At 40.6% G+C, this 24,656-nt stretch overlaps 2 long non-coding RNA genes across 5 annotated transcripts; one reads left to right on the top strand and one right to left on the bottom strand.

Annotated features, from left to right (window-relative positions):
* On the bottom strand, positions 1–638 carry LOC128810317 (uncharacterized). Its single transcript, XR_008438011.1, has 2 exons — positions 365–638; positions 1–277 (listed from the first exon to the last, which is right to left on the bottom strand). It is a non-coding gene; the product is annotated as an uncharacterized LOC128810317 (long non-coding RNA).
* On the top strand, positions 264–18,733 carry LOC128810315 (uncharacterized). Of its 4 annotated transcripts, none has more exons than XR_008438008.1 (8): positions 715–794; positions 2,811–2,875; positions 5,873–5,996; positions 13,518–13,617; positions 13,713–13,955; positions 14,402–14,529; positions 17,397–17,489; positions 18,067–18,733. It is a non-coding gene; the product is annotated as an uncharacterized LOC128810315 (long non-coding RNA). The 4 variants fall into 4 exon arrangements; XR_008438007.1 differs by having other exon boundaries at positions 742–831; XR_008438010.1 differs by lacking the exons at positions 715–794; positions 2,811–2,875 and adding an exon at positions 264–347.
* Positions 18,734–24,656: the final 5,923 nt, after the last annotated feature.

Here is a 24,656-nt window from a genome sequence, read left to right as displayed (position 1 = left end):
TTGGGATCAGAGGTCACCGCTGCAGGGGACCAGGGCTGTTTTATTAAACAGCCAAGTCTGTTTAAGGTGTAATTCCTCAGGAAGAGCAGTGTGCTTGTGACCATTTAAACGAGTTAACGGAGCGTGCCCGTTCAAGCCCTTGCGTACTTTTCCCCAGGCACAAACCCCAGCTCGACGGGCGGGCGCCCGGGGTTGATGTCGGCCGAGTCACCTCAGCCCCGCAGGTCTGTGACCTCTGGCTCCTGCCCATGTCACATCCCTGTCCTCCGGGTGGAAACTGCGGAAGAAAGTGCAGGATGCGCCTTAGTTTCGCTGACACCGCTCCAGCCGCGCTGGCTCCCGCACTGGTAATGACCGGGCTTACACAGGCGCCCGGGCGGGCGGCTGCGGGTCGGGGGGCGGGTTACAGACTCTCCCCGCCGCTGTCTGGGCGTTGGCAGCGGGTGCTGGGAGTGCGGCCCTGCGTGGGGAATCCCGTGTGCCCGCACTCCAGCGTCCACACGAGCGTCTGCGAGAGAGAAACCTCCCCTGGAAGCCGGGGCCGCCGTCCCAGCCCCGCAGCGGTGCCCGGGGTCAAACGTGCTCCCCGCGGGACTCCCCCGCCGGGTCCGGGCCCGGCCGGACCCCCCCAGCCCGCCCGCGCCTCGGCGCGGCCCGCGGGGCAGCGCCGGCAGGGGGCGCTCTGGCTCCGGGAACGCGCTGCCGCTGCCCCGGCCCGGCCCAGGCCGCCCCGCCGCCGCGGGCAGGGCCAGGGCAGGGTAGGGGCACGGGCGGCTGCCCCGGGCGCCCGGCAGGTACCGCGGGGCAGGGCTGCCGAAGGGCGGCGAGCAGGTGACGACCTCCCCGGCAGAGCCGCCGGCCTGGGGGGCCGGCCCGGGAGGTGCAGCCCGGCCCTGCCCGGCACCCCGAGCGCACCTGGGCGGGCGCGGGGAAGGCGGCGCCGCGCGGGTGGAGGGGCCGGGGCCGGCCGGGGCCGCAGCCGCCGGCAGAAGTTGGTGACAAACGCGTTGTGGCCGCGGCTGCGGCCCCGGGTTTCTTTGTGCGTCTGTCAGCACTTTGGGTGACATTCCCTTCGGCGCGCGGGCGGCTGGCGATTTTTCCCTTTTTTATTGCTGGAAGAGGTTATTCTGTACGAGAAAAAATGAAGAATAGCCGCCGTAATTTTCACGAGGTTCTTTAGAATATAGTGCCGAAAAAGCAAGTTGTTTGGGTTGTTTGCTTTTGTTTTGTAATTGCTGAGTTTTTTAGCATTCAGGTGGATGCTCTTTCTTTAGTACAGATTTATGTTCTAAAGAGATACTAGATTTCTTTGACCATATCTGTGATCATAGCTTACAACTACTACCTATACACACCTGTGTTTTTAAGTATCTTTTAAGAGTCAGTAAGAAAAATTGTTTTTATTAAAAGTCTTCCAGAACAAAAATTAAAAAGGACAGAGGAAAATATGATAACCTAGCAGCTGAGCTATGCTTCCCTCTAATGTATGATCCAAATGTTTTCGACCAAACCCATAGGAATATAAATTGGTGTAGTGAATCTCAATGATTTACCCCAGCTGAAGACCTAATTCCAGTGCACTGTATGCTCAGAATATGTAAAAGATATTCTAGGGACACAAAACCACATGGTTGTGCATCTCAAACCAATCTAAGCTAGATGAAACCAAAATAAATTCTTGTTCTGTACTACAGTAATTACCTGTAGTGACTGCAAATTCTTCATTTCCCATGCACACAGACAGGTACTTAGCTAGAAACTGTATGTGATGCTTTAAAATTGAAAGATGTAGGTTCTTGTTTGATTTTTTTTCTTTTTTGGTGATAGATGTGCAGTCACTCTATGATATGTGAACAAATCTTTAAGAAATGAAATTAATTCTGCTTTGCTATTGCATATCCTGTGAAGGCTTTTAGTGACTTCACTGTTTCGAGTGGCTTTAAAATGAGAAGTTTAATACTCACATTTTTAAAGTTTTATTTCTGTGGTGGTTTGCTTGCCTGGTCAAATTTATCCAGTGCAGCATGGTGATCAGGCAGTATTACAGGTAGTGGCTTATCAGTTATTTTAATGAGAGGTTTCCTAAATCCACTCTGGAATGAGATGCATTTTAGAGAAAGGAGCAGGTTCCTCACTCTCAAAACCAATAGCCCCGCTGACTTCCTTCCCTGGTTTTCTTCAGTAATTTCTCTAATGTGTCCAACCACTTTACTACAAAATAAATATTCAGAGATAAGGAGGGAGAGGGGGGAGAAGGGAGGAAAAAATAGGCCTCCCAGGGAGCTATTGATTTGAAATTTCAAACATTTTATTGATACAAGAAAAACCCAGACATAAGGAAGCAGTTTGATATTGCACAATATTTGAAAAAAAAAAAAGTGTGCATCTGTTTAGCACAATACACTGCATAATGACAGCAATCTTCCCTGTTTGTATCTATTCATCTGATTATACAGCATAACAATTCTTTTTGCTACACATTTATTTACTAGAGGATTTTTTAAAATGGATAATAAATTAGTAAATCAGATATCATGTGCTTGGGAAAATATGTTAGTTGACTCCCTACATGCAAGATAGTTGCAATTCATATTTTATGTGCTATTCAGTACATACAGAGATGAAGTTATGTGCTTCCCTTGTGGCAAAGACAAAGGAAGTTTTAAATCACTATTTAGTACTCTTTCATCTAGGCACGTTATTTTGAAACGCTTCAGTTTTTAACACCGCAGTGCAGCACTGATGTAATGAAGAGCTTTGACTTACTTGAAGTATAACCCAGTGGCCTTCTTTTGATGCCTTTTCCATAGCTATTTCTGCTGCAGCTTCCTGTCCTTGACCTAGCGATACATTGTGAAGTTCTCCTGAGTCAATGGTAAATTCAAACTTGTTCCCTAAACAGAACAATATACTGTACTACTTTGAGCCAAATAATGAAGTGTTCAAACAAGCATGTGTTCTACACATAGTGTTAAAATTGCACCACATCACATGAGTCACCAAAGGAAAAAAAAAAAACCTCAAAAATATAGTTTCAATCAATCAGCTGAGCTAGGATATTGTGCTGCTTTCTGGCTAGGTATTCTGTATTAGTAAAATGCTCCTGTGTCTGAAAAGCATCCCGGAGTGAAACAATTGATTCCTGCTGATGGCTTCCCTACATATTGCCTAGATGAATATTTCAATGCATACTGAAGTGGATATGTTAGAAATTTATCTAAAGAAAGAAATACAAATTAAGTGAATGTCTCACTGAAGGTGACGTTACACACAGGCAATGAAAGGGGTTTAACAGAAGTCTTTATGCTGGCATTAGGAGGTAGTTGGGTCAGAGGAAGGTTATCAAATTTTCAGTAGGGTCGAATCTGTTGCTCAAGTATACTTAGGCAAGGTTGATGACTTGTGCAAATACAGAAGAACAAGCAGCTACCTGTGATTTCAGAAAGCAGCGAGTGTTCCCCAGGCAGCTGTCTGAGCCAAGCAGTGAAACTTTCCTCAGACATTGAGTGCTGGATGTGTCATGCCATCGGTGTGTTAACATGTGACAGCACTCGGCAGTCATGGAAAGGCCTGCTTTATTTCTCTGGTTGTGGTAGAATTTCTAGGACCAGTAGTATTGCTAACTTAACTTGCAGAAAGTTCTTTTATTTCATGGTGTTATGTTTTTTCATGATTTTTAGTAATAGTATTTAGTCCAGACTGATCCAATCGTTCAGAATTGATAAGGGGACCAGTCCAGAAGATAAACACTACTGGGGAACAGCACTGCCTTCTTTGGAAGTTTTTGTGAACACTGGACACATTTAGTTCCAAGTTACATTTGGGCTAAGTTCCCATAAATTAAGAATTACAGTTGACAGAACCTCGTGAAAAACATGAAGGTCTAAGACCTGTCCGTGGGGCATAATATTTGTCATGTCTTCTGTTTGGTAGAGATCCAAACGCAACACACGTTAGGGTCACTCACAGTACAAAATCTGCCCTTCAAAGGGCTGAGACTGGTGATGCAAACTGACAGCACAAGTCATCCTGGACATTCTGCTACCTCACATTTGAGGAGAGAACTTCTCACTTTTCATGCCTTTAGAAATTTCTCCTGTGTGGACATTTCAAATCGATTTCTTTTGCTTGTTCTATCCAGGAACCTTCAGTATCTCTCTTCAAGTAATGTAATTTATTTAACATTGTTCACAATTGAAAAAATAATATGTAGAGCCAGTACATTTGAGCACAAGCATGTGGATTTTTAAAATCAATGTAACAGAAGTTTTTTATTTTTAAAAATAAATATGATGTCAATTAAAAATATTAAAATGTAGGGTCATTATTGTAGACACATTTTACCCTGATTTCTCTTCATGGAGGGTTAAAGAGAAAGCCAAATAAATGTTGAAACAGTGATCTAAGTTCAGAATGTTCACAAAGCATGAGTTTGTTATTTGGTAACTAAAAGCTTTAGAACAGAACAGCTGTAAAATCAATAGAACTTATTCATAATATTTATCAGTGTTTATTTTCTCAAAGCTTTGGGGTTTATTTGTGGCCAGTTTTCTCATTTAAAACATTTAACAATCTCTTAAAACTATGTGATACAGTATCTGAATATTGTAAACTTAAATCATACACATAGAAACATTCCTTAGAGTATATGAATATGTTCACAGATGATGATTAAGTGTGTCAGTTTATAAGACCAGCTAAGCTGTCACCAAAGTATGGACAAAATTCTAAACATAAATAATTTTTTTTCTGAAATTTCTGCCTTAACAAATTAATGTGGACTTTTGTGTGTAAGACTTTTAGTATGTCAGCAAGGCTAGAAACACTGAATTGTGCTGAGAAAGAGTACTAATACAACATTCCAAGGTCAGTTGAACTCAGATTTCTCTAGAAGAGGAACAATTTCTATTAAGAAATTGCCAGATCAAAGTTATATGGTGAAATGCTTAAAATTTTAAAAGTCTGTAAGAACCAGACCTAAATTTTCCACTGTTGTAAGAAACAACGAGAGATCCACACCATTATTTATTGTGTTGTACAGGGATGTGCTGGGTTCTGTTACTTGGCATTTAATCCAGAGGTGCATTCAGCTATTTATTAGTAGTGAGCACTGAGCCATTAGAGCAGCAAAAGATAGGACAGAAATAAACTGTTGGCTGCAATTGTCCCTTCGAAAAAGAACAGGAATTTTGAGAGGGGAGAGGAGGAGATTCCTTGGCCTCGGTGGAGTTTATTATTCTCTGGAAACAGGTAAACCAACCCTGGCTCAGGAAGATACTTTAGAATAGGAAATGTTTTGCCTTTGAAATGTACCAGATTACATGTCATTTCAAATAGTGTTCATGGCAAGGATACCCCTGGGACCACCTTACAAGAGCTTTATTTCTTGCCTGCAAATTAGTCAATTCAAAACACTTCTCCTCTCATCTCTGCCTTCAGCTCTTAATACCACACACGCCATTCGTAAAATAGCGGAGAAGAATGAAAAGACCCTGAATACAATGGTACAATTAAAAAAATAAAACAAAAGACTGTAAAAGCAAGAACAAGATGGGTTTCAGCAGACAAGGGAAAAAATGAAATTTTGGTGCATTTTTGGAGGCATTTCAATAAACCCCTTTTCTTCTGTTTCAGCAGGGGCTCATTGAAACAGCTATGTTTTCCAAGTGCAGGCAGACAGCCAATAGCATCTAAATTATTTTTAAGAAAGCACTTATAGCACTAAGCACTCACTACTACTAAATCCATCTTAGAGGAGAAGGGTGGAGTAAGAAGAAAGGTCAACAAATGTATCAAGTTCTTTGTGTAATGCCTCACTGACATTTTCCAACTCCCTCAGCTGGCTTTTATTTTTTTATTTTTTATTTTTCAGAATCCTGGTAAAATGCAGTAAAGGATTTAAGGTTATCGTCTGTCTCTCTCTAACTTCTGACATCTCTTTATAACAAGAAAGAGTCACAGCCAACTGTAACAGGAGGGCAACACAATGAATCCTGGTAAGACAGGGAAGGGGGGAGGTTCAACTTTGCTGCCCCTTTGCCCCTATTTCTTCCTCACAGAACAGAAGTGCCATCTGTTACTAGTCCTAACGTGCATACATTTGATTTCCATTCAGTAACAACTATCACAGGAAAAAGATTATCGAGTGATCTAAAGCACTATCAGCATTAGCAGATCTTCCCATCCAGTGTTTTGTTTGTACCTCCAAAGATCTAGCAGATGAAATGGATATGGGCAAGTGTCTTATTTGCCTAGAATTATTTTGTTTTCTTGTAAAGGACCATATGGTCAAGGTGTGGATTATGACCAGACTGAGGATATTTAGGTGCTTAGGTCAGAAAGAGATTTAGGAAAATCAAACAAGAGGACTGCTGTTTTTATATTCTCCAATCCAAACTCACTACACTCTTTATTACTTGGTGTTGTAATACATCACCATAATAATGGAAAATCAAATCATAGCACGTTGTATGAGGGTAGACAGTATTACAAGTATATGACTGTTTTATAGCAATCTGTAAAAATGTTTCTTAGGCTTCAGTCAAATAAAAAATAAAATAAAAAAATAAAAAATCCCAACACCATCGAACACCTTCCAGCCCAGCACACTCAGTTTAAGATTGTGCTAGTTTTGACTGGGGTAGATTTTCTGGGTTAATTTTCTTCATAGCAGCTGGTATGGGGCTGCGTTCTGGATTTGTGCTGGAAACAGTGTTGACAATTCGGAGATGTTTTAATTATTGCTGAGTAGTGCTCTCACAGAGTCAAGGCCTTTTCTGCTCCTCGCATCGTTCCACCCGTGATGAGGCTGAGGGTGCACAAAAAGCTGAGAAGACAACAGCTGGGGCAGTTGACCCCAAGTGACCAAAGGGATATTCCCTGCCATATGGCATCATGCTCTTTGTATAAACTAGAGATGGAAGTTGGCTGGGGACTGCAGCTCAAGGACTGACTGGGCATTGGTTTGGTGGTGGTGAGCAATTGTTTTTCATGGGCATCACATTTTCTTGGGTATAATTTCTCACTTTTTTGGTATTATTATGGATCCCTCAGCTATGCCCAGTTTTGCCTGATACCTTATTGCTGAAAGAAATGGGGTGCAGCAGCAGATCTCTGCGAAGGAAGGGTGCCTACAGTGTGCTGTTTGCGAAGCAGGGTAACGATTAAACAGTTGGTGCAGTGGGATTTCTCTGTCAGTGCCCTTCAGGTATTTCACTGCTCTTTCCTCTTGTTGTCTATACTCGATTGTTTTAGTAGTCTCTCATTTCTTCAGCTTCACATCTTTCCCCCCTTTGCTCTTGCTGCCTGTACACCTTGTTACTTAAAACACTTCTATGACCAGAAATTGGCCGCCCTGTCAGATGCCAGCTTTCTTCCCAAAGGCTGGGGAATGACCTCAAACATGGGAGATGCTTGGCCAATGCTGTTATAATGTAAATAAACATGTAAAATGGTTCAAGAGGAAAAAGCCAAGAAAATTACTAGCAAGTAGCTTGTGCTTTAGACTAGCTTAATTTGCTCAAGTCAAATCTGAAGATGATCTGTCTGGCAAACCTACAGATGCCTACATTGTCAAAATACATGAGACAACATTTCATTTCTCCAAATTTCCATTAATTTCATTGCCTTATTTTCTTTCTTTTCCTCCTACACGGGGATGACATTTTTGAAGTGCACTTTTAAGAGCATAATTTGATCAAATGATCCAAGGGAACTCCCTATAGATATCCATGATTTAATGCTAGATGTGCTCTAAAGGTTAGCATGCCTGACAATGGCAATTGGTTTATCCCCAGTTAATTTTTAAATAATAAAAGAGTGTGTTTTTTCTGAGCAGAACTGTAACTTGCTTACACAACTCAGTGAGAAAGGCAGGGCCCTGCCATGTGTGGTGGTGAGCATTCTGAGTATCCCAGCCTCGACCAGAGCAGGTCTTTGTCACCTTGCTGAAGTCAGTCATTGTACATGTCCTCTCGCGAGATGCTTGTAGCTGACTTCCAGATAACCTTGAGGATACTGGGCAAGAATTCACTGGCTGGCTGACTTATGTTTCAGTATAGTAGATATTCTGTGCTCTGAAAACAAGTAGGGTCAGCATCTGAAGCTGAATTTCTTTGTCTTCCCTTTCTCTTGTCCATTTGGAATTTTATTTTCCAGCTCAGAACACATGCACTAGAAACCAAAGAAATCTCTTTTATCAGGTTAATATTTTCATCCTAGTCCCTGTTCATATCTATGTAGGCTTTGGGCTCCTCTGCTCTGTACCCGTTTGTCACTCTTTTCAAAGGGAATAGGAAACTCTTGGTATGGGTGCAGAGCTTGGAAGAGATCTGTGCTGAATAAGAGTGAGAACGCAGCTGCACAAGACTCAGCATACTTCTCACAGACAAAATGCAGTGAAGGAAAAGATGACACTTTAAGCTAAATGAGAGATCATTATACAACACTCTTTCCATTCAGCTCATTCTAGGGGGAATATATACATGTGGCAGCAGCACTCAGGACATGAAGAGCTACTTTGAAAGTTGATGTGTTTCCCAGTGTTTGAGACGAAGATGGAGAGTAGAGAGTGAGAAAATTGGCTGTCCCTACAGAGGTGCCCCCCAGCCACAATAATATTTCTGAAACTGTTGTACTTTTCTATCCTTAACAAGAAAGCAGCCTGGACTGGTTCAGAGCAAATGCAGTTTGTAGGAAGCATTTCAGACTGATGTTCTTCCCCGATGAGGGAGTTTTTCAGGGGCCTAGCAGAGCCAGCTGGCAGCATGAACAGCTCAAGCTACAGCAAGGAGACCCACTCAGAACTACAAAAATTTGTCCATATTCCCTTGTGCTGTGCTGAATTGGGAAGGCATGCAAGGGAGACCTGAAAACCTGAAGGCAAAGGACTGCTCTGTGGGCTGCTTGGGCACACATACAGGTGTACATACACAGAGTGATAAATGGGAGCTCGTGCAGGGTTCGTGCTGTACTGGGAGAGCTAACTGGGCTGTGAAAGTAAGCTTTACCCTTTCAAACAGACCAAGGTAAATGACAGTTGAGAGTGTTACACAGGCAGTTGGGTTCTTTACACTCAGCCTCATGTTCTCAGAGGGTTTTGCTCACTGCATTGCCTTGTGAAATCAGCAGTAAAAGCCTGTGACCAGAGGGAAAGTGGTAAGCCAGTGGTAGCACTAGATTAAAACAGCAGCTTGCAAACACACTGACCTCTTCCTGAGTGGTAACCTTGAGTGAGAGCTAATTCACTGGATTGATTTTATTCAGCTTGTCCATGAGAAAACAGAGCACAGCAGCATTGACTGCAACTGGCCAAAAGTGCTTGTGAGCTTCAGGGATCTTTATAATGCTTGTTTCAGCTTCCAGGTTCTTAAAGATGTTGGTGATGTTATGATGTGCTATTACACTCTAAGGCTTTTGTTTGGCAAAAATGTACTGGCAAAAGGCAAAAGAATATAAATGAATCTAAGAATTTATTGCTAGTCCAATTAGTGTTTTAAACAGTCTAATAGTCAAAATTACTTGAGTATAGGAAGACCTCATTAAAAATGGAGTTAGAATTGCTATACTAAAAATTCCCTCTACTCTGGTGTTGTGCTTATTCCCCCAGTTCTCCTTTGGGTCTTAATACTGGTATTCCTCAAAAGAAACGGGGGGGAAGTATTATGATGAATTATCACCAGGATTCACGTGATACTTATGGGAGAAGGATGTCTTTCTTCTGAGCCTGGTGTCTGCTTGGATTTAGTTTTATATGTTTTCTTAACACTATAATCTAACTATGATTAAATGGCTGATTTGTGTCAGATCTGTCTGCACTCTTCCCCACAGCTGACTCTAGAATTGTAGGCAGTTCAGTTCACAATGAATAACCATTTGTTATTATCCTAAACTATTGTTAAACTAAAACAAATCTAGTAAAGGGTGCCTCACAGCTGGACAATTGCTATCACAGCTAAACCAAGTTAAAATCTATCTAGGCCCAGAAAAAGCCAGAGCATTGCCAAGTCCCTACACTGTCATCTCAATACAAACCCTGTTGCTTTTTACCAATAATGGCAAAATCACATTTATTGGGCTATAAAGTCACTTTGATTAGTCTGTGAAATGCAGAGCAAGGATTTGCAAATCCTGCTATGACTGCAGAGTCATGACTGAGCAGCAAATCTTGGAAACATTCACACTTTCCTAACTTCTCTTGAATTAGAGTAATTCAAAGTCTGATTGACTTGTAATTCTTCATTGCCATCAGGAGGCCAGCTAACAAAAAGTATTTGATTTTCATTGCCAATATAATTTTCTCAATCAGCAGGAATACTGTGATTATTAAAGTAAGAGCTATAGTTTGTAGTGCTAAGTTAAAAATTCTTGTACCTGCAGGAGACCGTAGTGTAACCTGATAAAGGTATAGGATAATTAAGAAACATGCTTGAATCTAAGATACATCAGACATAAAGACACACAGACAGGCATTAGCAGGAAGGTTTTACATGAGGTAGTTCAAAACAATTTCTGAAGTTGGGTCTCTACACAAACACAACTAGATCTCATATATATATGATTTGAGATTTATTAGAAACAGAATGAGAGATGTCATAGTCACACCTATTTACCTTTTGAGCTAAGTAATCAACTGAAGACTGGAAACTAATATCTTCACATCTCTATTAAATATTTCAATGCTATTTGTCAGCATTCTTCTGAAAAGACTCAATATTCCATTTTCTTTGGCAGACTGTGTTCACAGATGCACACTTTTAATAACAGAAGCACTTGTTACATGTTTCCAAAATTATCTGATCATCTTTCTACAAACAAGAAGAACTTTTCCATCAATTTGATACATGACTGTGTATTTTACATATATGCAGTTTTCACCATGTACAAAATTCAAGATGCTTTAAAATACCTCCCATACAATTGTACATAAACGGTACATTTATTTTGAAAATGTGATTTTTCAATGACATCTATATTTTAATGTTATGAGAGTAGATATTAATATCTAGGTGATCTTTTAAATGTGATTACTCTCCAGAAGAGGACATACAGACCTTGTCATCTGGAGATGAGGGAGTCATAGCCTTCTAGGGATCCTCTGCCAATGTTTCACCACCCTCATGGTAAATTATTTTTCCTAATCCCTGGTCAGAATTTCTCTTAGTCTGACTTCTGCAGGTTGCCTCTTTTCTGTCCATGTGCACATCTAAGAAAAACCTGTCTCTGTCTTCTTTGTAGCCTCTAGTGAAGTATTTCCAGGCAGCAGTAGATCCCCCTGCCCTCTTGGCCTTTTCAAGGCTGAAGAACCACAGTGCCCTCAGCCTCTCCTTCAGAGGTTTCCTGCTATAGCCTCCACTGGAGTAGGTTAATATCTTTCTTGTACTGTAGGAGATGCAGTAATTAATTTGAATTTTTCATTTATGACATCTATTTTCCATTCATACACTTACTGATAGTGTAACACTCTTAACATCTTCTACAGCTGTACCTTCTTTTTGAGTTTTGTCTTGTTTGGTGTAGTTGGATGTGCTTCTACTTCAGCTGTCAATTTTGTTCTCTGAAGTCCAAATCTTTCCTTGCACTGCCAGTTCTTCAGTTAAATCCCTTGGTACTAACTAGACAACCCATGTTTCAGCATGTTACAGGCTGTCCAAGTAAAAGCACCCCCCTGCTCCATCCCCCCCACCCCTGTATTTCTTTCTTTCTTCTCTTTTCTATTTGCAAAAAATCTTGTTCAACTTCCTGGATACCTCTGCAAGAAGCTGGAACCCAAGGGTATGGTTCCCTCTAACACACTGCCTGCGGACCAATGAAGTTTAGGACAGAGAATACCTAGAGGAGTGGATCCAGGATTTTAAAATTGTAAGAACAGGAAAGCTCCTCTGAGTTTGATTCTGTAAAATTTCTGACAGCACTTGGCTCTGCTGGTGTATGGAGTGCTTCTGAGTTTCACCTGCAAGTCACTCAGAAAAGAACATATTCAGGACTTAGCAGAAATTATTCTCCCTTTTGAAGGATCAAGCTCTTGAAGAACCCCCACTGTTAGAAATATGACCTCTTCAGATACTTAAAATTACTTAATTAGCATTATAAACATCAGAAAGAACAAGATCATTCTAGCAAAGGTAATAGAGCTGTAATTGCAGGTGTTACAGAATTTAGTACAAAAGATGGGTGTTCCCAATATTTGTTTTATAGTGTTTTAAAAAGCTATATAAAGAAGGGAAGCAAGCAAGCTATCAGGGAGTGGGCTTTTTTCCCTCCATGTTTTTGTGAAGTAAGATTAGAGGGAGCACATAACAAGCATCTTGCTATTAAATTTGCCCATGACAAATAGTGCAGCTGCATGTAGTGTGCAGGAACATCTGTAGAATCATGACACATGCAGAATTCCCCCACACTGAGAGCATGACACTATACCGAAAACAATTCAGTTGTTGAAGCAATATAAATATATTTTCTATAATCTTTCTCCACCTTCTCCTCCCCCTTGTCTTTTGAATCATGTTAACTACAGGATTCTGTCACTTCTTCCCAGCATTAGTAAAAAAGTATAAAAGTGACTCAGCATTTCAGAATCATGCTCTTCTTTCATTAGCAGCTAGAATGCAGACATTTCTTATTTGAAGAAACAAAAAAAGGAAAGAATAACCAGTGGCAGAAATGCACTAGAAAGACACCAAATGGAACTTGACATGGTTTGAAGATGCAATTTAACTCTTGAGAAATCAAAGGGTGATTTTCTGTGTCAGCATTTCATGTGGCTGTTCAGTTCAAAGTGAGCAGTCAGATTGCTGCCAGTCTTTACTTCACCCATGAAAGTGATGGCACAAAGTACTGTGATACGTGATATCACAAAGTGCTATGGAAAAATATGTCTCAAATCTACAGATTTCCAAAGTAAGGGGAATCTCCTTGCCTGGGATTTTGTAAGAAGGACTGTGCCCTTTTCAAAATCCTTGAAGGCTTTTCCCAAAAATTATTTTAACAAAATATTTGCTTCCTTCTTCTAGTCTATTGTTTGCTTCCTGAAATAGTTGTTCTGCAATCTTTAGATTGTAGAAGTAAGAAATTTTATAATTGCAATGCAAACACTGATTTTTGTAATGTCTGAGGTTGTCTAAATTTCGACTAGGTGATGATAATACCATGAGAAGGCAAACACGTGCATACTATGAACACCTGGATCATCATTGACTTGTTTCTTTGAAACATCTCACTTTCAGTCATTAGGACAGCTCAGAACTGATAACTATGTGAAGCTCCAAGATAATTTCCAAATTTTTTATGCAGACTGCAAAGCAAGCATGAAGCTACAAGAGCCAGCCGTCTTGGTCATAATTTTCAACTCCTTGCCCATTAAATTCCTGCAACCCAACTGCAAAAACACTACCCTTATGACATATTCCCATAAGGATTTTATTGATAGGATATATTTTTAGTTGCTGATACTCTTCGGTCAAGTCCTTTGAACTCTTGCTTCATGCATCACCTGAAAAAACCTTGTTTTCCTGTTTCAGAGGAACATACTGTCCATAAATGAGAAGGTTTTTAAAGCACTCTGATGACTGGAAAGATACGCAAGTACAACTGATATCCCCTGATGACATTTGCTTACTTGTAAGGGTATATTTATATCTTAATTAAATTAGATATGATTCCGCATTTAATAATACAATGACTTTCAACATCCACTTCCTGGTTTGTATGTCTAGTGACTGCTTGCACAAGATAGACAGTCATGTGCATGAGCACAGCAAAAAGGAGCAGCATACATGCTGCAGAACTGGAAAATACTTTTCAGAATCCACAACTTTCTCATGGAGAGGTGCACATCCAGTGGCCAGATGTCACTGCAGTCAGCTGTGGCCACTCCACCATTTCCAAGCTGGAAATGAGTGTCTGAACATCCTGCCCACTAATCCACTGCAGTGCCTGTGTTCTGGCTGTTCTCTTGGGTGAGTATTTCAACAGCTCCTTGTAGTCCTGGGCACCACTTAATAATATAAACAGTGGTACAATTTTCAACAAGTTAGCAGCATAAGGAGTTGTGGAAAAATGTACCAGGGAAAGCTTTGTTTACATGATATGTAAAATGGAGCACTAGAATTCCCCTCTTGCAGACTTTAAATAAATTAAAGAGTTTTGTGGTAATTTTAAAAGTTTTTATTTTACTTCCCTCATGATGGAGACGCAGTGATTCTTGGAGGGAGAATGCATACACATGGATATATTTACCATGGATAAATGAATTGAAAAATAAAGATTATGAAATAAATACAGTTACTTTGGTTTAGATCCAAAGGAGCCAAATTCAGCCTCAAAATGATTAATACTATAGCTGATCTAATTCTTTTAGTTGTTTTTCTTTGCTTGTATTTTTGCTGCTGTGTCTTGTTTACAGCTTCTCAGCCAGAAGAATATCCTGAAGCAAATTACTGTCAAAAGCCAAAAAAAGTATTCATAATTCATCCTAACGCCCTGTCAACTTTAAAGTAATTTTTTTCTGCTTTATGAGTTCTGGCTGAAGTGGTAAGTTTGCAAATCCATAAATCAAACCATAGGAAATAAAGGAAATACATACCTCTGTTTAAAATATTGTTTTCCTACTTCATTGTGAGCATAGATTTTATTAATTAAAACTTCAGTCACTAGGAAGAGAAGAAAGAAACAAAATTATGGACTGTATTCTTTACAACTGTACACATCTGTGTTGTGACTCCAGAGCCATCTCTTGGGCTACAGAGAAGTTTTCCAAGATTTATAATAGCAGAAATTAATTTAGATTGTGTATTCCTGTGGGCACTCTGAGGTGCACATGTGTATGTTTGTGAATTAGGCTGAGCCTGTTGAGGCCTGTAAAAGGCACACTGTGCTGTGAGGTCTCCTGCATTTGCAGGTGCTCTGGGGCCCTTTGCAGGTGTGCAGACACTCACTAAATGTCCTCAGTTTCCAAACTGACCTCACACATCTCGAATAACAGTGAAGCTGACTCAAGTTCTTTAGCTGTAAGAGACACATTAGAGAGCAGGTGTGGAAGCTTTCTGTGGAGAACCACTGAAACCTGTGTCCCTGAGTTCAGGAACAGCAGCCTGGCAGCAAGTGGGAGCAGGGCCTTATTTGTGCTCTTCTGCACACTGGGGGAAAATCGTGCAGAATTCCTTGTCCCAGGACTCAGTTTATCGCCACAGAAGGAGTGGAGCCCCAGTGTGTGTTCCAGCTCAGAGCTGCCACCAGCAGCTACTGAATAGCACCACGTTCTGAATCTCAACACGCCATGAAAATCCTCCTTTAATCAAATGCTCCCGGGGGAGCAAGAAATTCAAGATGCACTTCCAGCCTGGGCTGGTGCACACCACTAGGTCAATACTTGGCATAAAGAGCTTTCTGCTTGTCAGTGCAGTGGAGGGGGGGTCAGGGGACACTCGTAGCAAGCAAAACCAACAGGCAGCACATGGGGTAACATGACAACATGAGGGCAGCAAGAAAGAAGAGGCAAAGGTACAGGACTGAGTGGGGCACTGTGGTGGCTGGATTAGAAAGCATTTTGCTTCTCAGCTTGAGCTGTTTAATTAAGGAATTTCATAGTAATTTTGACTAAGCTTAACGAGTAACAATTCAGTGCTCTGGCTCACTAAATTCTTTCTTGCAGTCTAAATATGCTGCAGATCTCAGAGCTGGAGGAATTCAGTGCCTTAACAGCACTTTCTCTCCAGCCTGCACTGTAGGCAAGTGCTGTCCTGTGGCAACCTTTCTGGGGTCAAGTGATTTAGAGAGCTTAGACAAGGCTTGGGTTCAGGATCCCTATATTCAGGCACGATCCTGAGTAGCAGAGGCTGTGAGGAAATATTTTCTGACATTTACTAGAGGGGCAGGGGAGGGAAGGGAGGACTCAGCTCTAGGAAAGATAGTAGGTACAGCTAAACTAGAAGGAGGGGAAGGACTCAAGAATATAATGAGGAGGTGGGGGAAATGACACTGGAATAAAAGGGTGAGGATATGAGATACACACTCATCCTGGCCTTCTTCTGTTCAAAGCACTCCCTCCAAGGGTGGGTATGAGACTTGAATAGAGGGGATGGATGTCAAAATATTTCCATAAGGAATATAGTGCAATAAATCAGAGAAAAAGGGCAGAATGGAGGCAAGGAGCAAACGGTAGGAGAATTATTTTAGTTCTAAGTGAATGATTATGTCTCCTGAGTGATTACACATCAGGATGGTGGTGTGTTGGGGAAGATTGTTCAGCTAGATAGGAAGGACTGCTCAAATTGCAGTCATTGAACTATAGTTCATGCAAGGGTGCAAATAAGATAAGAAAAATAGACAAGTAAAAATCCAGCTGGAGTCAACATGTTTTGGGCACTGCAATCCTTGTGAGTTAATGTAACTATCATACAGGTGCAGGAAGAGTTTTCAGAGGAAGCTACTTTGAATACTTGTAGAACATAATCAGAGAGAGACCTGATGAAGAAAATAACAGATTATTAAAAATACTCTGAACATAACTTGTTCAGAGTTTGTATTGGGTTAAGTACAAGATTAAAAATTTCTTCCAAGTTTCTGCCAGAACAGGACCACCAACAAGAAATACCTGCAGTATGACACACACATATAGAGTCATCCCAGTACAGGGCTGGTGAAAAACAAGACATACGATGCCAGTTTATGGTATCCCATTCATTATACTGCAATGAATGGAAAGTAGGAAAGGGCTTGAGCAGAGTTGTTATGGTTACTGGGGCATTAACACCTTGGGCAATATCAGGCATTCCTTCATAACTGCATCAGTTTTACTCTCACTAGCACTTGTCCCTTTTTGATTCAAATAGATAATTTATATATTGAAACAGATGTGACTCTTACCCAGTTTTTCCCCAGTGCTGGGGTTTGATCTTATACCAATGATGACCATAAACATAAGACCAAGGACTTTTTATGTGGCCATATTATTGCCAGGCACTGCTGTCACTTCTCTATTTAGCAATTGCTGTAGCATCCACCCACTCAGTGACTGGATCGAGACCTTTTGTTCCTGTAATAGGGACCTGGAATAATAAAGGTTAAGTTTTAAATTTCTACTTACAGAAGCTGGTATGTCTCAGAATTCACTCCCTTGTCTTTTTGTAAAAAAACAGCATCACTGGGAAAAATTAATTTGTCCTTACTTCACCCAAGATTCAAAGGATAAAAAAAGATGAGGATTCCTGCTCTGAATCCAACAGTCCTTCTTTGGCCTCCAGTAGGTTACTGGGAACATAGTAGTGGGGAAGTTCTGAACTCATTTTTGCTCCATATGGAGCAAAGTCAGTGCTATGTGAACCATTGCCAGTTATTCTTTCAGATGTTTAAAATTACAGTCATATTGCTTTATTTATATACTTGTATTTTATCTCCAGGTGTTTTATGAGAAATTGGAGCTGCATGTCACAGTACCTTTTTTCCATGGGTTAAGGGAGACTGTTCTAACACTCCCAGATTCTGCTGCCCAGGTACCTTCTGCTGAAGCAATCCTTTCTTACCATGGAGAGTCAGTCACACAGTGCTGGTCAGATTATGTGCTGCCTGTTATGTCCACAAGTATATGGGAATATAGCAAGGAAAAGAGAACAACAAAGACTTAGTGGTTTGCTGTCCCTTACACTCTGTGTATTAAGTTGGAAGAAACTGCAAAAACCCCGAGTTATTTTCCTCAGCAGTCCCAGCGTTCAGGGAGACCCAGAGCATAGGGACAGTTGCTGCCACTGCATGCCATTCCCCCCTTCCCCAGACTGGCTTTCTGGCCAAAGTTAATGATTCATAAGATTCTGCACTGATTTCACTGTGAGCTTCCACATTTGCATAAGGAAAAGCTTCTGCAGCTTCTGTAGGGAAATTCTTAGTGAAATTGCAGCACAAAACATTGATATTATGTAATTATGGTAGTTCATCTTAACTTAAATGAAATTGTTACTTTAAACTTGCTCTAAGTGGCTCACAATGTAATTTTTTGTATGACACACCTACAAAACAAATGAGTTAATCACAATATGTGTCATTTTTAATTTTTCTCTTTCATTTTTCTTTCAGTCATTCTCTCTTTGTAATTAGCATGAAGACTACCCTTCAGTCAAAACTAGCCACCTGGAAAGTTTCAGCTTGTAATATGCAGCTTTTTTTGTGAATTATGAATGTGCAAAAAAGAGACCTTTCTCCTTACACCCACTTCCTTGCATAATTCAAATATGAATGAATGAATTTTATTCAGCCTTGCCAAAAAAAAAAAAAATCAGCTGATAACAAGCATGAAAAATTTCAGATGAAAGGGAGGTTTTTTTTTTTTTTAAGAATATTCTGAGCATGGGAGAACAGCAGGTTAAGATAGAAGTCTCAGCGCAGCCTTAACTATAACAATTGCTATCAAGCAAATACCATATCCAAGCACTAAATCTTGCTTTGTGCTGCCCTGGTGCACAGTAGCAGGGACAGAGTAGAATAATAAAAGCTGGTCCCCTTATGCAAACAGCAAGGCACAGCACTTGACAGAATACGAGAAGAAGGTGAGCCTGCCTACTGCTCTGGCTTGCTAACCGTATTCCCAAGGTCTGTGGGTTGGTTGTCACCTCTAGCTCCAGTCAGATAGCAAAAGGTACTTCAAACACTAGCAAAGGGAATGTTTTGGTCCATTCCAGAAGAACATTTTACTAATTCCTTGCCTCCAAGTGTACTATTCTATTAAATAAAGTATTTGAAGGAATTTGTATCAGCAACAACATGGTTTAATGGGTCAAAAAGGGAATTGAATCAGTGCCAGGCATTTTTGTGATTAACTGTGTATTTTAAAAATATATATCTGTGAAGAAGGTATTATCTGTGCAAAGCAGATTGAGATTTGGGCTCATGCCAGTACCACTTTGAAAATAAACTATCACAGTGAAGAAACGGTACCATCTGGAACTTTTCTGCATCATATTTTCTCTTGTTCCTAATAATGCATTGGTGATAAGTCCAGCTCTCCTTTTCTACTGAGAAAACAGGATTAAAACTCCCATTCATTTACTATGTGTTTGTTAAAAAATGCCCATTACAGTGGCTAAACAGCAGTGAATACTAAAGGATTACCTTGCAGATTCACAGATCCACATCGATTAGGGGATCAACAGACAGGATTTGCAAATGGCAAGCCTATGCATAAAAATCTCCTTCCAGTCTGATGTGAGTTGACTGTTGCAAGTTGAGCTTGGCAGCAAGTGACCAAAATTGAGTTGTCAGCATCCTCCTGCATAGTGGAAGAAGTTGTTGCTTTCTCGTGCAGATGCAAGAGTTTCTGTGGGAAAACAGAACATAATCATGGTTCTGAATGTCTCTGTGGACTGGTAATGTCTCTAATACATAGATCACTTGTGCAAATTCAGTCCCAGCTGGATGGGAAATTATTGAAAATGGTTGTTGTTTGATTGATATAAAATGAGTTGTCAGCTTGATTCAATGCCTTCAGGGCAGATGTCCATAGCATAATTGGCACCTGTCAGAAGCAAAGAATTCCTTGGTACAGAGTAACAGCTACTCATGCAACCACCCAGAACAGTCCTTGCATGCCAGGGCTCGGAGAAGAAGGCAGAAAAAAAAAATACTTCTGGGCAGGATCTATTATGCCATAAAGTCAATAAAAGATTTGATGTGACACTTGGTGCAAGCTTTTCCCTGGGATCCTGGCTAGACACGATCAGCTTTTCTGCTGTTTGGTCAACACTTTCCCTAAGAATTAGAAGAAAACTCACATATATGGTTACTTGCTATTATTGTCATGGTAAAACCAGTTAATAAAGAAATGTTTACATATTTGCTTATTATAAAAAATGCTGTGAATAATTTTATTTTTATATTTCTTGAGAAATTCTCCTCACAACAATACAGCTAGAGAAATAATAGAGTGTCCTCTCAGCAAAAAAATAAGGCAAAGAAACAGCCAGGACTGACAGTATAGCAGTGTCAGTATTACACTGTTTGCTAATAGTAAACAGTGACCTATTGTTTACCACAGAGTAGATTAAAACCAATTTTTTCCTATAAGTCACTAAATAGCTGTCATATGGTTATTAGTGCCTTTGACCAAGTGTGGTACAGCTAACAACAGGAATGAATTCTATTTCCCGTTACCAATCTGTCGAGCTGGCCACCTTCTTCATGGGGCTGGTGCTTTGGGAGGTACTAGCTGAAGGACTTTCCATTAAAACTCATTTTACTGTCTTCATCTAGCGCATGGCTCAACTTTCCTTCTTTCCTTTCATCTCTGTTTCCTCCTTTAGATTATTTTTCATTATGCCTCCCCCCCAGCATACCCACACTTTGCCTTTCATCTCTCTATGTATGCTATTCCAGCACTTGTCAGGCCCAGCAGGAGGCACATGGGAGAACCAAACAATATGATATGTTAGGTGGAAGGAAATATTAGAACAATCATTTATTGTCACACTTTAAAGAGGTCTGCTATGTTATTTATTTTATTATTCTGTATTAGGTACATGGTTTAGTTTTACAGGCATTATTAATCACTAAAATACATTACACTTTCAGCCAGGATGCTAACATTTTAAATGCATTCATCTTGCTTCTTTAAACAGAAACAATGGGTCTTCTGCACTGCCCTCCCTCCCCTTTAGTCAATAAATCCTTTCTATTGATTCAAGAAATAACTCTTAAACCTTGTTTTATATTTTAAGTTCTACTAGCTACACTCAGCCATATAATTTTGCTCAATAACAAATGGATCTTCTATTTTTGCTGTTTACTATGTGTTTGGTTATCAAACTCAGCTTGAAAGTATTGGGTAGAAGAGGACAAAAACTGTAGTGGCAGTGAGCCACCATGAGAGATTTCCTAAATGAATGTTGCAATAAAATAAAGTATCTGTAAAAAATGTATGTGTGTGTGTGTATAAAAAGCAGTCTTATCAGTAGATGAATGATAAATGAAAAAATCCATCAGTGAGTATGGATTCCCTTGAGCCAGCCTGGATCAACAGACAATATGGATTTTTGATAATTCATGGCTTTGCCATTATTTATTCTCTCCTGAAATACCCATTGCAAATCTCAGAAAGATAATTAGAGAATTATCATATTGCTTAACTAAGTAGTGCAAATTATATTAGATTCTATGTATCCAAATCCTGGGCAGAATCATTAGTATTGTTTAATTGTTACAAATATAGTCATTGCATTTTAATAAATTGCCTTCATTGTCAATATCCACAATTGACTACTTCCCTTAATGTTGGTGGATAAGTTAGTTACCAGGTAATCTTACAGTTAAGATATACCACAATGAAGCAAAAATGTAAGAAAATGCAAAGGTCAAAACCATGTTTCTATTATGAAAAAAATGAATGATAATGACATAATTTTTTCAGCTCATCAGGTTCTTTGCTAAGTGCCTCTGTTATTGCCAGATCAGTAGTGTATAACAAAGAAGTGCTTTCTGTAGGCTGCTTCATTAGCCTGCCCTGTAGGACCTCACCTCAGACCTTTCACTAATCTGTTGGCCAGCTCAATAGCCTTGTTAGTTCTATTCACTTCTTCCTGGCAGCGGATTTTCTCAGCTGTAGCTCTCTCAAAAGCAGTGGTTAAGGCAGCCAGGATTGTGTCTAGTTCCTTCAAATAAAAACAGTAACAAACAACTTTGGACATTGTAAGAACACATAAAAATATTTCTGCTATCCCATTTTATATTGCTGAAAGTTAAATTAACAGTGCAAGAAAGGTGTAAACATTAACAGCGCTCAGAATTTTGTTTAGGTTGCGGTCCAAAGGTGAATTCAGGAAAACCTGGGGAAAAGTGGGGCCGGTCTTCTGATTTCCCCCATTTGTTCAGAACAGCCTTCAAAATGAAATAACAAACTAGATCTTATATCACTAAAAAAGGAATATCCCCTTCTCCCCAAGGATTCTGAAATGAATCTAAATATATTTCTTATTACAGCTCTATATCTTCTATAGCAGATCCCAAACTTGAAAAGACAGCTATTTAGAAACTAAAGAAAACAGAAGGCTTTAAAGATGATAGACAAAATACTTGAAAATGCACAAGTCAGTGCCCTTTGCTGACTTTTTCAGTTAGATTATGCTTCCCAGTGTGTGCACTGTTTCTGAAAACAGCCTGAAATCCCCAGCCACCTTAGATTTGGGAGCAAGCAGCTCAGTGTCTGGTACATCAAAACATTTGAGCACACAAACAGTCCCACTAGGTCAAAGCCTTGGTTATTCCCAGAGGGAGGAGTGGAAGATAATTCAGCACGGATGGCTGAACATGAAGACAAGGCAAGAACGACGTGCAACTCCAGAGAGTCACGGGCAGAGCACCCAAATGACTCTGAGTGCAGAGGATGAACTGGCTGGGGAGCTGATAAAGGAAAGGTCAGAAGGGTGCTGTAAGGCCCCAGCAGAGCAAGGCTCTCCAGAACTGGTGTCACTGGGTGCCCATGAACAGAGCCAGTGGTTGGGGCTGGGGCCATCCAGGCAGCCAGAGAAATGATTCTCTCCAGCAGCAAATACGTATTCCCTTCAGCTTGGCAAATATGTGTCCATGCAGCTCTACTGAATGCCATAGTATTCCCCAGGGAAAGCCAGAGCTGAGCACTGGCTCCTGGCAGAGGGCTGTACTTTATCCCAGCTGTGCTGCTGACAAGCTCTGTGTGCCTTGGGGAAGGCCAAAGGGCGCCCCGGGAATCTCCCTAGAGAAATGCTGAATGGGTGCCTCAAGTCTTCCTTGAGGACACCATGAAGTGAAACCTGTGTGTAAAATAGGACATTAAAAGGAGCTGTGTGTTGAGACAGATAGCTATTTTATTAGAAGGCTTGGAGAAATTTGGAATAAATTACAGCACAAGCATTTCTAAATGGAGCCCAAAGATACCCTTTAAAGACGGGCCCAGCAGTTTTGCAGCACTCACGCAGCCCAGAGGGGCTCAGGAGTAGGCAGAGTGGGGACAGGTTACTTACCCCTGCTGCTGTGTGAGGGGAGCACGGGCAGCACCTATGCTCAAAACGTGTCCTGCTGGCCATGCTGACTGAATCCTGCCTCTCCTTCCTGCACAGGGAAGATCCAGGCACCGACTGACAACTGGCCACGCATGAAGAAAAGCACCTGCTGTGGTTCCAAGGCATGTTATGAGGCTGCAGAGGCTGGGGATGTGATCCCATCATTTACCTGAAACTAAAAAATGTTAGTGAGTGATGAATTATACTGACAAATACCTTTGCCAGTATTACAATAAATCATGTGGGAAATACCTCTGACAGAGGAAGGTGTTGCCAGTAATTGAATTTTAGAGGCTTCTAAAATGACCAAAAAAGTCTTTTTCTGATACAGCTAGTTGTCCTGATTCTGAAGTTCATGTCTTTGAGCCAATCAGGATTCCAGCTTTCCCCAAGATTTCTGTCTTCCACTGCAATGCACTCCTACAAATCTTGTTACTTGATATATATATTGCCTAAAAAGAAATTAAGGTTGTCAGATGGATAGCAATAGGTCTGTCTTCAGGTGAGATCAAGGACCAGCACTTAGGCACTGAAGCTAAGGGAGTGCAGAGAAAAAAAAAGGTGGAAAAGCTACCTGCTGTTCTGAGCATGGATGCTGCAATGCTCATGGTGGGGAGCAGAACTTCCTTAAAGATTTTTCAGAGGTCATTCAGGAATTAGGAAGGATTTTTTACAGCAGTTTTGGCTCTACTGAGCCAGGCTGAAACACATTGTGTGCTTCTCTGCCCTCAGACCATTTAGTGTTTGGCAAACCTTCCTCTAAAAGAAAAAAATTAAAAGGAAGTATTGGAAGCAAAAATTTAAGTCGAAGATAGAGACATAAAAGAACATATTTGTGTATATATATATGTGTGTGTGTGTGTGCATATGTATGTATATGTTTATGGTTGAACAATAGAAGAACAATTCCAGTTCATGAAGGTCAAATCCAGAACTTGTGAAAGGTGCCAGAGGCAGAGAAAGTGCTGGCAGGAGCCATATGGGGAACTGGAAGTTGCCAACTCCTCCATGTATTTTTTAAAGGTTTTATCATATGAAACACTGTGTGCCAGGAAAAGTATATAGCAGCTTACTGTTGGGTACCACATCTTCCCTCTCATCCTTTTCTACCTCATTTGCAATACCCCTTCTCAGTATCTTGACTCAGCTGGCAAGATATCTGTGATATGGAACTGATTTGGGCAAGGACAGAGGCCAAACTGCAGGTGAATAGTGGAGCTGCACAGAATGACTTCCTATTCAAATGGAAGCCCAGAACAATCAGGCCCTTAATGTGTTACAATTCATTTGACTATACACATTTCTGACTTTCTGTAAATAATGTGCTAAATGGATAAAAGAATATACCATTTTTCCTTCTTTCCTCTGAGTTACTGATAACAAGACAAGTTCCTTCCCTTACAGTTTGTGCATATAAATGTGATTAATGTAAAAAAAAAAAAAGTGCCAAAATCTCTTTATCTTTCTCTCTCTTTTTTTTTTTTAAAGCATTGCCCTTTTCAAAACAAGGGGAAATTCAGTATAGTTTCAGTGCCACAGTGATCAAACAGTGTCACATCACTATGGCAATTGCTGCCCAGGCCAGGAATACAGATCAGCTTTAATTGTGCAACGCCTTATTGCTGGTGCATGTCAATCAGA

The sequence above is a fragment of the Vidua macroura genome, chromosome 7 (assembly GCF_024509145.1).
Source record: "Vidua macroura isolate BioBank_ID:100142 chromosome 7, ASM2450914v1, whole genome shotgun sequence".
In the NCBI taxonomy this organism is placed as follows: domain Eukaryota; kingdom Metazoa; phylum Chordata; class Aves; order Passeriformes; family Viduidae; genus Vidua; species Vidua macroura.
This window is presented reverse-complemented; position numbering and strand designations above follow the sequence as displayed.